The sequence below is a fragment of the Acinonyx jubatus genome, chromosome B1 (genome assembly GCF_027475565.1).
Source record: "Acinonyx jubatus isolate Ajub_Pintada_27869175 chromosome B1, VMU_Ajub_asm_v1.0, whole genome shotgun sequence".
Lineage (NCBI taxonomy): Eukaryota > Metazoa > Chordata > Mammalia > Carnivora > Felidae > Acinonyx > Acinonyx jubatus.
In genome coordinates this window covers 131,009,883-131,022,025 of record NC_069382.1, presented here as the reverse complement: position 1 = coordinate 131,022,025, position 12,143 = coordinate 131,009,883, and the positions used below count along the sequence as shown (strand labels likewise).

Below are 12,143 nucleotides of genomic sequence, written 5' to 3'. Positions count from 1 at the left end.
TATAGAATTTTCAGACAGCCAAATTATCATTTAAGTATGAAAGTAGAATAGAAATATTTTAATACACAAAAGGTCTCAAAAATTATACCTGCACTGAATTCTTTATAGGAAACCAGAAAGAATGTGCTTCTCCAAAATGAGGGAGTAAACCAAAAAAGAGAAAGACATGGAATCCAGTACACAAGAACCTCCCTTAGGAGAGGAAGACATGAAGTACAGTAGACAAGACATCCTTCAAAATAGGAAGACATGGAATCCAGTAGACAAGACCAGACCTCTACCACGAGGGAAGACAGGTATAGTAAATAAGACCTTCATCATGGGAAGTGAAGAAGGAAGATAATCATGGGCAAACTTTGAGGGCACTTCTCTAAGGGGCAAAGCACCTTTGGCATCTGGCACAATGTGTGGACAGGAAAGATGTAAATGTGGGTGTGTGTACTAAAAGAGTGAAATTTTCAGTAGTAGAAAGTCTATAGATACCTACATTTTTTATTGTTTTTTTATTTTAATTCCAGTATACTTAACATACAATGTTATGTTAGTTCCAGGTGTCTAAGATAGTGTGATTCAACAATTCTATACATTACGCAGTGCTCATCATGATAAGTATATTCTTAATCTCCTTTACCAGTCACCCATCTCCCCACCCACCTCTCCTCTGGAAACCATCAGTTTGTTCTCTATACTTAAGATTCTGTTTCTTGGTTTGTCTCTCTCTCTCACTCTCTCTTTTTTCCTTTTGCTCGTTTTGTTTCCTAAATTCCACATATGAGTGCAATCATGGTATTTATCTTTCTCTGACTGACTTATTTCTCTTAGCATAATACTCTGTAGCTCCAACCATGTTGTTGTAAATGGCAAGATTTCATTATTTTTTATGGCTCAATAATATTCCATTATAGCAGGTGTCCCTTTGAATTAGTGTTTTCATATTTTGGGGGTAAATATCCAGTAGTGCAATTACTAGATAGCAGGTAGTTCTATTTTTAATTTTTTGAGGAACTTCCATACTGTTTTCCACAGTGGCTGCACCAGTTTACATTCCCACCAACAATGCCTGAGGGTTCATTTTTTTCCACGTCCTCACCAACGTTGTTTTGTTTTGTTTTGTTTTGGTTTTGTTTTGTTTGGTTTAATTCTTGAGAGAGAGGGAAAGTGCACAAATAGGGGTGAGACAGAGAGAGGGAGAGAGAATCTTAAGCAGGCTTCATGCCTGGCACAGAGCCCAACACATGGCTCGATCTCATGACCATGAGATCATGACCTAAGCCAAAATGAAGAGTTGGATGCTTAACCGACTAAGCCACCAGGTGCCTGTCTTGTGTTTTTTATTTTAGCCATTCTGACAGGTGTGAGGTTGTATCTCATTGTGGTTTTGTTTCGTATTTCCCTGATGACAAGTGATGATGAGCATCTTTTCATGTGTCTGTTGGCCATCTGGATGTCTTCTTTGGAAAAATGTCTGTTCATGTCTTCTGCCCATTTTTTAATTGGATTATTTGTTTTGGGAGTGTTGAGTTGTGTAAATTATTTAGATATTTTGGATACTAACCCTTTATTGGATACGTCATTTGCAAATATCTTCTCCCATTCAGCAGGTTGTCTTTAATTTTGTTGATTATTTCTTTGGCTGTACAGAAATTTTTTATGTTGAAAAAGTCCCAGTAGTTTAGTTTTTCTTTTATTTCTCTTGCCTCAGAAGACATATCTAGAAAAATGATGCTATGGCTAGTGTCAGAGACATTACTGCCTATGCTATCTTCTAGGATTTTTATGGTTTCAAGTCTCACATTTAGGTCTTTTTTTTTTAACTTATTATTTATTTATTTATTTTGAGAGAGAAACAGATCGAGCAGTGGAGGGTTAGAAACAGAGGGAGGGAGAGAATCCCAAGCAGGCTCCACACAGTCAGCCCAAGGCCTGATTTGGGGCTCAAACTCATGAACCACAAGATCATGACCTGAGTTGAAACCAAGAGTCAGACACTCAATCAGCTGAGCCACCCAGATGCCCCCACATTTAAGTCATTAATCAATTTTGAGTCTATTTTTGTGTATGGTATAAGAAAGTTGTCCAGTTTCATTCTTTTGCATGTAACTGACCAGTTTTCCCAACACCATTTGAAGAGACTGTCTTTTTCCCTTTGGACATTCTTTCTACTTTGTCTAAGGCTAATTGACCATATAATTGTGAGTTTATTTCTGGGTTTTCTATTTTGTTCTATTGATCTATGTGTCTGTTTTGGTGCCAGTACTGTGTAATGTTTTGATTACTACAGCTTTGTAATATAACTTGTAGTCTGGAACTGTGATAACTCCAGTTTTGTTTTTCTTTTTCAAGATTGCTCTGGCTATTCAGGGTCTTTTTGTGGTTCCATACAGATTTTAGACTGTTTCTTCAAGTTCTGTGAAACTGCTATTGGTATTTTGATGAGGATTACATTAAATCTGTAGATTGCTTTGGAGAGTATAGACAGTTTAACAATATTTGTTCTTCCAATCCATGAGCATGAAATGTCTTTGTGTTTCTTTGTGTTGTCTTCAATTTCTCTCATCAATGTTGTATAGTTTTCAGAGTACAGGTCTTTCACCTCTTTGGTTATGTTTGTTCCTAGGTACTTTTTTATTTTTGGTGCAGTTGTAAATGGAATTATTTTCTTTACTTCTCTTTCTGCTGTTTCATTATTAGTGTGTAGAAATGCAACAGATTTCTGTACATTGATTTGTATCCTGTGACTTTACTAAATTCATGTATCAGTTCTAGCAGTTTTTTGGTTTTCTATATATAGTATCATGTCATCTGCAAATAGTAAAAGTTTTACTTCTTCCTTACCGATTTGGATGACTTTTATTTCTTTTTATTGTCTGAATGCTGTGGCTAGGACTTCCAGTACTGTGTTGAATAAAAGTGGTGAGAGTAGACATCATTGTCTTGTTCCTGATTTTAGGGGGAAAGCTCTCAGTTTTTCCCCATTGAGTATGATGTCAGTTGTGGGTTCTTCATACAAGGCCTTTATTATGTTGAGATATGCTCCCTCTAAACCTCCTTCATTTAGGATTTTTATCATGAATGCATGTTGTACTTTGTCAAATACTTTTTCTGTATCTATTGAAATGATCATATGGTTTTCATCCTTTCTTTTATTGATGTGATATATCATGTTGATTTGTGAATATTGAACCACCTTTGCATCCTGGAAATAAATCCCACTTGATAATGGTGAGTGATTTTTTTAATGTATTATTGTATTCCGTGTACTAGTATTTTGTTGAGGATTTTTGCATCTATGTTCATCAGAGATACTGGCCTTTTTTGTGGTATCTTTATCTGTTTTTGCTCTAAGGGAATGCTGGCTTTGTAGAATGAATTTGGAAGTTTTCCTTCCTTCCTTTCTATTTTTTAGAATAGTTTGAGAAGAACAGCTATTAACTGTTCTTTATTTTTTTTATTTAAAAACATTTTTTTAATGTTTATTTATTTTTGAGAGAGAGACAGAGCATGAGTGGGGGAGGGGAAGAGGGCGAGGGGACATAGAATCCGAAGCAGACTCCAGGCTCTGAGCTGTCAGCACAGAGCCTGACACAGGACTTAAACCCATGAGATGTGAGATCATGACCTGAACTGAAGTCAGACGCCCAACCAACTGAGCCACCCAGGTGCCCCAGCTGTTCTTTAAATGTTTGGTAGAATTGGCCTGTGAAGCTGTCTGGTCCTAGACTTTTGTTTGTTGGGAAAATTTTTAATTGAGTAGCAACTTAAGCATTTTATTTAGAAATGAGGAGGAAGATATGAAAATAATCAACAAGAGTGAAAGTCGTAGCCTGCAAGGAGAAGGAAATTGTGATGGACAGGAGACTGATCCACACTCTTTGTTTTGCTATGGGCATTTTAAACTATGACTTAAAACATTTTAATGACAGGATATAAAAAGAAACAATCATTGCAAAAGGAAAAGTAAGGAAGGCTTAGGTGAAAAGTGTAGATAGAAATGTGAAATATGAAAAATAAAATTAAAAAAAAAAGAAATGTGAAATATGGTCCCAAGGAATAGGGAGTGAATGGCCTCTGTTGGTTGTAGCTGGTTGCATAGCAGGAGGTCCTTGAATGCCATCTAAGGAAGGCAAATTTTATCATGGAAGAAATAGGCTTTAAGGAGTTTCAGTGTGGGCAGATTAATCCTTGGAAAAATGGAACTTCCTATGTGGTTTGGAGATGTAATAACTAGGGACAAGAAGACCAGTTACAAAGTTTTTCACAAAGTAACCAAGTCAGAATGGAAGGCTGGAACCAGAGTGGTGGTGAAGAGAAGCAGAACAACTATGGGGAAACTGAGAAGAAAAGGCGTGATGACTTATTAGATGTAAGCACTATTGAGGGAGGAAGGAAACAGAAGACTCTGGTTTGAGCAGTAGGGAGATCCCAGTGGCAGCCCACTTCCATAGGAATTTCCCCAGCTAGTTAGTTCTGTGAAATGAAATCAAATTGGCATAATTCCTATCATCCCACCCCATGTGGCACCCCACTCTTCAGACTATCCAACACATGGGTCAGATCTCGTATCACAAATTTTATTAATAGGCAGAATTAACACAAAAGCATTACACATTAATTTCATAGCTGGTATACGGGACTGAAAAGCCCCTGGAACTCCACCAAATTCCTGGCCTTCTGAGCTTAGATGAAGATTTTGGAAAGTTTTCAGAGTCTTTTTGTTTTTGTTGATTTCTGTGATTTATTTTCACTACTACAATATGCCTTCCTGGTGTTCCCAGTAAGAATACTAAGTGCTCACAACGTGCCAGGCATTTGACTTACTTTTTCCCTTTCTATTTTCTATTGTCCTACTTACAAATGAGGAGCTGAGGCTGAGAAATGTTAAGGAACCTGTTGTCAATACATCACTTAGCTGTTAATCCAGAACTGGGATCCAACTCAATCTTGGTGTGGATCCAAAGCTTGGCCTCCAAGCCACTACAGGCCCCTGTGCCCCCATTGTAAACGGCCCCACTCTGCCTTCCTGAAATGAACAGTCTCCCAATAGTCAATGCCCACCTTTATCCTTATGTAAGCTGCTTCATCGGCTCTCAGAACGATATTTAGAAACCAAGATCTGGGGACTGTTTTTGCTCATCACTATTGAGATGTCACTGCTTCCAAGTTCCTTCAGGAGGTATTTCTAATCAATACATATGTGTACATATGTATTTATGCATGAATGGACATGTATATGTGAATACATATATGTAAATGCATGTACATTTCTATATTGATATTTTTATATTAAAAACTATGAGTTTACACCAATACTTCCAATTCTAATCCACCACAAATTTCATTCTAGTTTTCTTCCTTTCTATACTTTTTTTTTTTTTTTTAGAGAGAGCACACACATGAGCAGAGAAGGGGGCAGAGGGAGAGAGGGGATTTTAAGCAGGCCCCACACTCAACACAGAGCCCAACATGGGCTTGATCCCACGACCCTGGGGTCATGACCTAAGTCAAAATCAAGACTCAGATTCTCAATGATCTGAGCCACCCAGGCGCCTCTCTTCATTTCTATACTTTTAATCCATTCTCCAATTGTGGGAACCTGGCCCTTGTTATCCTTAACATTTTATCAATATTCCTGAATATAATCAATCTCCCATTACCTCCACTGTCCTCCCCCCCACCCCCACCCCATGCAGATACCCTTCTCATCTCACTTCTATACAACTACTCTATTCCAGGCTACTTTACTCTCAGTATCAAAGCCCTCTCATGCCATTTGGGCTCTCAAGTGCACTGAGCCACCCCGGCATGAATGCCCTTTATTGTCTATTCAGGTTCTGACTCTCCACACCAGGATGCTCCCATGTATGGTTGCCTTCCTTCCTTTTTTGGGCTCCAGCACCCAATTCTGAATCATCCCCATGCATGGATATTCCCCTAGTTTCTCTGGGTTCTAACCTTTCACATTTGGCCACCCCTGAGTAGAGGTCCTTCTCATCTTATTCAGGCTCTGATGTCCCATGCTTGTGAGTCATTTTTTTTTTAAAACATTCTTATGACTCACCTGAAGTACTTGTGAGATCTTATGTATAAAAGAAACAGAGGTAAGCTTGAGATAAGCTTTTGTACCAAGTACCAGGTTTAAAAGCAACAAGTGTAGCAAATAAACAAAAAATTAAAAATAAGTTGTACACCTGAAGTCAACTATACTCAAAAAAAATAATTACAAAAAAAAAAAAGCAACAAGGAAGGGTAGCATGTTAAAAATCAAGTGACCAACGGAAAAAATGAATAAATTGGACTTCAAAAATTTTAAATTTGTGCTTCAAAGGACACTATCAAGAAAGTGAAAGACAATTGCTTATATATAATATATAAGCTTTATATATATGTGTGTGTGTGTGTATATATATATATATATATATATATATATATATTTAATAGACCTTCTTCCAGTGAAGATGTACAAATGGCCAATAAGCATATGAAAAGATGCTCAACATCATTAGCCATTAGGGAAATACAAATCAAAACCATGAGATACCACGTAACACCTACTAGTACGGCTGTAATATTTTAAAAGACAGATAATAAAAAGATCACGCTAAGGTGTGGAGATATTGGAACTTCGGTGAAAGTGATACAGCTACTTAGCAAAATAGTCTGGCAGTTCCTCAAAAAGTTACACAGTGTTACTATTTGACCCAGCAATTCCACCCTTGAATATATACCCAAGAGAAATGAAAATATATTTCCACCTAAAAACAGTCCCCAAAGCTAGAAACAATCCAAAAATCCATCAATGAGTGAGTGGGTGATATATCTATATCTGAAATAAGATATATCTATACAATGGAATAGTATTCCATCGTATACTATTGAATGCTATTCAACCATAAAAAAGAAGTACGAATACATGTAACAACATGGATGTACCTTAAAACATTATGCTAAATGAAAGATGCCAGTCACAAAAGATCACATATTATATTATTTTATTTATATTAAATGTCCAGAATACAAAAATCTATAGAGACAAAAAATAGTTAGTAGTTGCCTAAGGCTGGTGGGGATGGGGGAATTGAGGGGAGAGGGAATGATAGCTAAAGGATGTAGAGTTTCTACATGTATGTAGGGCACTTGGGTAGCTCAGTTGTTTAAGCGTGGACTCTGGATTTTGGCTCATGTTATGATATCACGGTTTGTGAGATCGAGCCCCACGTCAGGCTCTGCACTGACAGCACGGAGCCTGCTTGGGATTCTCTCTACCCCTCTCTCTCTGTCCCTACCCCACTCACACTCTCTCAAAAATAAATAAATAAACTTAAAAAAATAATAAAATAAAATTGATGGTGATAATGGTCGCACAACTCTGTAAATTACAAAAACTATTGAATTGTGCATTGTAAATGAGTGAATTGTATGGTATGAACTATATCTGAATAAAGTCATTAAAAAAAAAAGTTCTCTGTCTGATCAGGAGGTGAGGAAGAGGCTTTACCAACTTGCAAGTTACTCTTCTTACACAACCCTATCTCTCATATACCCAGCCATCCTTGAATTCAAGTCAGGGCCCTCCCCAGGGGCTAATCACCAGGTCTCTGCAATGGTCTCTGGTTCCTGCAATGTTTTTGTATATATTTTCTTGTCAAAATGAACAATAAAGACAAAAGAAAAGGAAAAGATATAATAAATATCTATTCTTTTTCTCTACCACAAACTTCTTCTTCTCCTTTTTTATTTCAGAGCCCTGCATTTCCTTGGGAAACTACCCCACCCCACTTTTAGTACTCATTGTTTGGGTGCACCTGACCACGCCCCAAGTTCAAGAAATGATCACATGCTATTGGCTTGCACTGATCAACATAAGTACCACCATATGTAGCAATAAGTCTGGCTACGGTGATTGGGGCAAGGATGAAAGAAGGAATCAAGTTAACCCAAACAGCATATATCCCAGAACCTTTGGGAGAGTTTATAGCAAAAGAAGTGTTTTCCATCTTGGGACTGTGAAGACATAAGCCTGAAACTCCTGGGAACAGATGGGGCACACCTGACCCAATGAACAGAACAAGGAGATGGAGCAAGACAGCTTCCTAAAACCTATTCCGAGCATCAGAATTCAGCCATGCTAGATGTTACATCTACTCATGGATTTTAAATCTACAAGAGGTAATAATTCCCCCTCCTCTCTTTGTTTTGCTGTTTTGTCTGATCCTGTTTGGATTGAGGTATCTATAATGTGTGAAAGAAAGAATACTCCCAGATACAGACATTTACCAAAGTCAACTATAATAGGAAGGAGGATGTCCAAGTGGAAGAAACTGAGTAATGGGAGGTTGAGCTCTATATTTATTTCATAACAGGTTTTATCTTTTTTTGACCATCCACTTTATGGAGCTGAGAATACTAAGGCTCATGGTCACACTTAGTTAATGAAAGAACTATGACTTAAACTCAGGTCTTCTGACTACAAACTCAATTCTCTTTATAACACTCTGCCACAAAATTACTACACATAACTACATAATACAAAGCAATGTATATGTGTATACATTTATACATTTATACCCACTTCCGCTATCTCCTCCAAACTCTGAGACAGCAGTATAAGGGAGAGTTGGATAGGAGTCTGTCAATGGTAACCTCCCAAATATCTTCTATGTGATCCTTCCATCCCCACTGTCACTGTCTGTGGTTAGCTCTCACCTCCCAAGTTCCTTGCTGAAAAAAATTGTACATTTTCTTCTATTAATACATATTTTCATCTTTCATATTTATGTTCTTAAATAATCTTTAGTTTACCTCTGTACATAATGTTAGGAAGAGATCCAGTTTTATTGTTTCCATATGGCAACTTAGTTTCTTATCAATTTCTGTGTTAACAACATCAGTGTTTCTTATTGCATCTTTGTAATATGCCCTAATATCTGATAAAGCAAGACCTACTTTTTATTCTACTTTTCTAAGGTTGACTTAGCTATTTATGGACTTTTACTCTTCTCTGTGAGTAAGTTAACAAATTCCTTAAAATTTTCGACTAAAATTTTTATGGAATCTACATTGAATTTATTGATTAATTTGGGAAAGTTAGTATCTTTTTAATAAGTTATCCCAGGAGCGCCTGGGGTGGCTCAGTCAGTTAAGCATCTGACTCTTGGTTTTGGCTCAGGTCATGATCTCATGGTTTGTGAATTTGAGCCCCTCATCAGATTCTCTGCTGTCAGCTCAGAGTCCACTTTGAATCCTCTGTTCCCCTGTCTGAGTGGAGTGGCAGCCCTCCCCCACTCGTGGTCTCTCAAAAAATTAAAATAATAATAAGAATATTATTATTATTATTATCCCACCCAAATGCATGGAATATCTTCTCACTTGTTCAGATCATCCTCTGGTCCTAGGTCATTTATCACAGTTTGACATTTTTCTCCATAAGTATATTGCTGCTAAATTAAATGGTGTCTTTTCTTAAATTGTATCTTCTAGTTTACTGTTTTTGATGTAGAGAAATGAAACTAATTTGTGTATGCTGTGTTGGTATCAGAAACATTGTTCAACTCTATTATTCTAAGTTCATAATTTGAGTCTGTTGGTTGTTCTCTATAGATGATTATATTATCTGGAAAAATATTACAGTTTTATCTCTTATACCCCATCAGCTTTTTTTTTCCTTTCCTAATACCATTGATCAAGACAGTAATATCATCAGTAATATTGGACAGTGTTTTCTTTTTCCTGATCTCAAAGGAATATATTTAAGATTTCTCCATTTGTTTTCATGTTCACTGTTAAGTAATTATATACCACACATTAAATTAATTATACTTTAAAACTTGGGTAGAAATTGGAATGCCTGCCTGGCTCATTTGGGAGAGCATGTAACTCTTGATTTCAGGGTTATGAGTTCAAGCCCTATGTTGGTATAGAGATTACTTTAAAAAAAAAACAACTTTGGGTAGAAATTATCTGTATAACCATGTAGGCCTTGAGACTTTGTTATGTTTTATTTAATCCTTATCGATCTTTTCCAGTTCCCACTTTCTTCTTGCATTATTTTTGCAGTTTTGTGTTTCTTGGGTTTTGTCCATTTCATTTAGTCTAAATTTATTTTAAGTTTATTTATTCATTTTGAGGAGGGGGTGAGAGAGAACCAGTGGGAGAGGTCAGAGAGAGGGAGACAGAGGATCTGGAGTGGGCTCTATGCTAACAGCAGAGAGCCTGAAGCAGGGCTGCAACTCATGAAACATGAGATCATGACCTGAGCCAAAGCTGGACGCTTAACTGACTAAGCCCTTCATTTAGGTTTTAAAATGTATTTACCTACAGGAGTGCTGGGTGGCTCAGTTGGTTAAGCATCTGACTCTTGAATTTGGCTCAGGTCATCTCTCCCTCTTTCTCTGCCCCTCCCCCATTAACACTCTCTCTCTCAAAAATAAATAAACAAGAACTTAAAAAAATGTATTTATATATACTTATTCATAATATTATTTTTATTAAGTTTTCATTTCTGTTGAGACTGTGGTTAATTTCCCCCTTTTCATATTCTATTCTCTCTCTCTCTCTCTCTTAATCTTGCCAGGGATTTTCATCTCATCTAATATTTCATTAGTATTTTCTATCTTTTAAAAAATATTATTGGTTTTATTTATTTTCTTATTATTTGCTTCCTTCTTGTTTCTTAGATATTACTGTTTTTCACATACCATAATTACTTAGCTGCTTTGTTTTAAAACTATCTTGTTTCTTAATAAATATATGTAAATTATCATTTATTTCTCTAAGAACTGCCTTATCTGTGATCCAAAAGTGCTTACATGTAGTATTTTCATTATAATTTTTTTTTAATTTTTTAATGTTTGTTTATTTTTGAGAGAGAGAAAGACAGACAGAGCACAAACATGGGAGGGGCAGAGAGAGAGACACACACACACAGAATCTGAAGCAGGCTCCAGGCTCTGAGCTGTCAGCACAGAACCCAACATGGGGCTCGAACTCAAGGACCATGAGATCATGACCTGAGCCACAGTCAGACGCTCAACTGACTGAGTCACCCAGGTGCCCCTCATTATCATTTATTTCTAAGTACTAATTTACTCTACACTTCCCTTTTTAACATAAAGATTATTTAGAAATATGTAACTTAATTTTCAAATATGTGAAATTATATCCTTTTGTAATTAAATTTTAACTTCATTGCAATATGCTTAGGCAAAACTCCACTCAGAAATCACCCTACTGGGCAATGGGAAAGGGAAATGCTCACAATAGGATTGTCTACTGTACTGAACTGAATAGTGTCCTATCCCTAAATACATGTCCACCCAGAACCTATGAATGTGACCTTATTTGGAAATAGCATCATTGCAGATGTAATCAAGTTAAGATGAGGTCATACTGGACTAAGGTAGACCCTAACCCAGTAACTGGTGTCCTTATAAGAAGAGGGAAATTTGGACACGAATACACAGGGAAAATGCCATGTGACTGCAGAGGCAAAGATTGGGGTGATACATTTGTAAGTCAAGGAACACCAAGGAGTCCCAGCAGCCATCAGAAGCTAGGAAGAGGAAAGAAATAATCAGTCCCTAGAGCCTTCAGAGAGCATGGCCCTATTAATGCTTAGATTTCAGACTTTTAGCCTCCAGAACTATGAGATAATAAACTTTTGTTGTTCTAAGCCACCTCATTTGTCACTTAGAAATGAGGAAACTAATATATCTGCCTTGTCTGATGTGAGAAGACAGATTATGTACCTACCCTTATTCATGTGTGGTTGCTAACAATTTGATTGGATGGTTAGGGCTAAGTACACAGATTGAAAAAAAGTATGGAGAAGAAGAATGTTGGTGGTCTTCCTGGAAAGGACACAGACTGCGAATATATTTTTGTCTGTGTGAATGATCACCAAAAGAGATTCACTACAGAGGAGGCTCTTAATAATCAAGTGGACAAAATGGCATGTTCTGTGGATGTCAGACAACCTCTTTCCCCAGACACCCGGTGCTTTTTCAATGGGCCCATGAATAAAGACTATGGCAGGGATGGAAGCTAGCCATAGACTCTGCTACATGGACTTCTCATTACCAAGGCTGACCTGGCTAATGCTATTGCTGAGTGCCTTATCTGCCAACAGCAGAGACCAGCACTGGCCC

General features: G+C 37.1%; 1 protein-coding gene across 1 annotated transcript in view; it reads left to right on the top strand.

The window, feature by feature from the left end:
- The window catches only part of AFF1 (ALF transcription elongation factor 1), a 247,651-nt gene that overhangs the window by 7,845 nt on the left and 227,663 nt on the right, over positions 1 to 12,143 (top strand). The window contains exons 2-3 of the mRNA XM_053217150.1: positions 109 to 296; positions 7,741 to 8,166. The gene's annotated coding sequence lies outside the window, so the exon portion shown is untranslated. The remainder of the gene's footprint in view (positions 1 to 108; positions 297 to 7,740; positions 8,167 to 12,143) is intronic.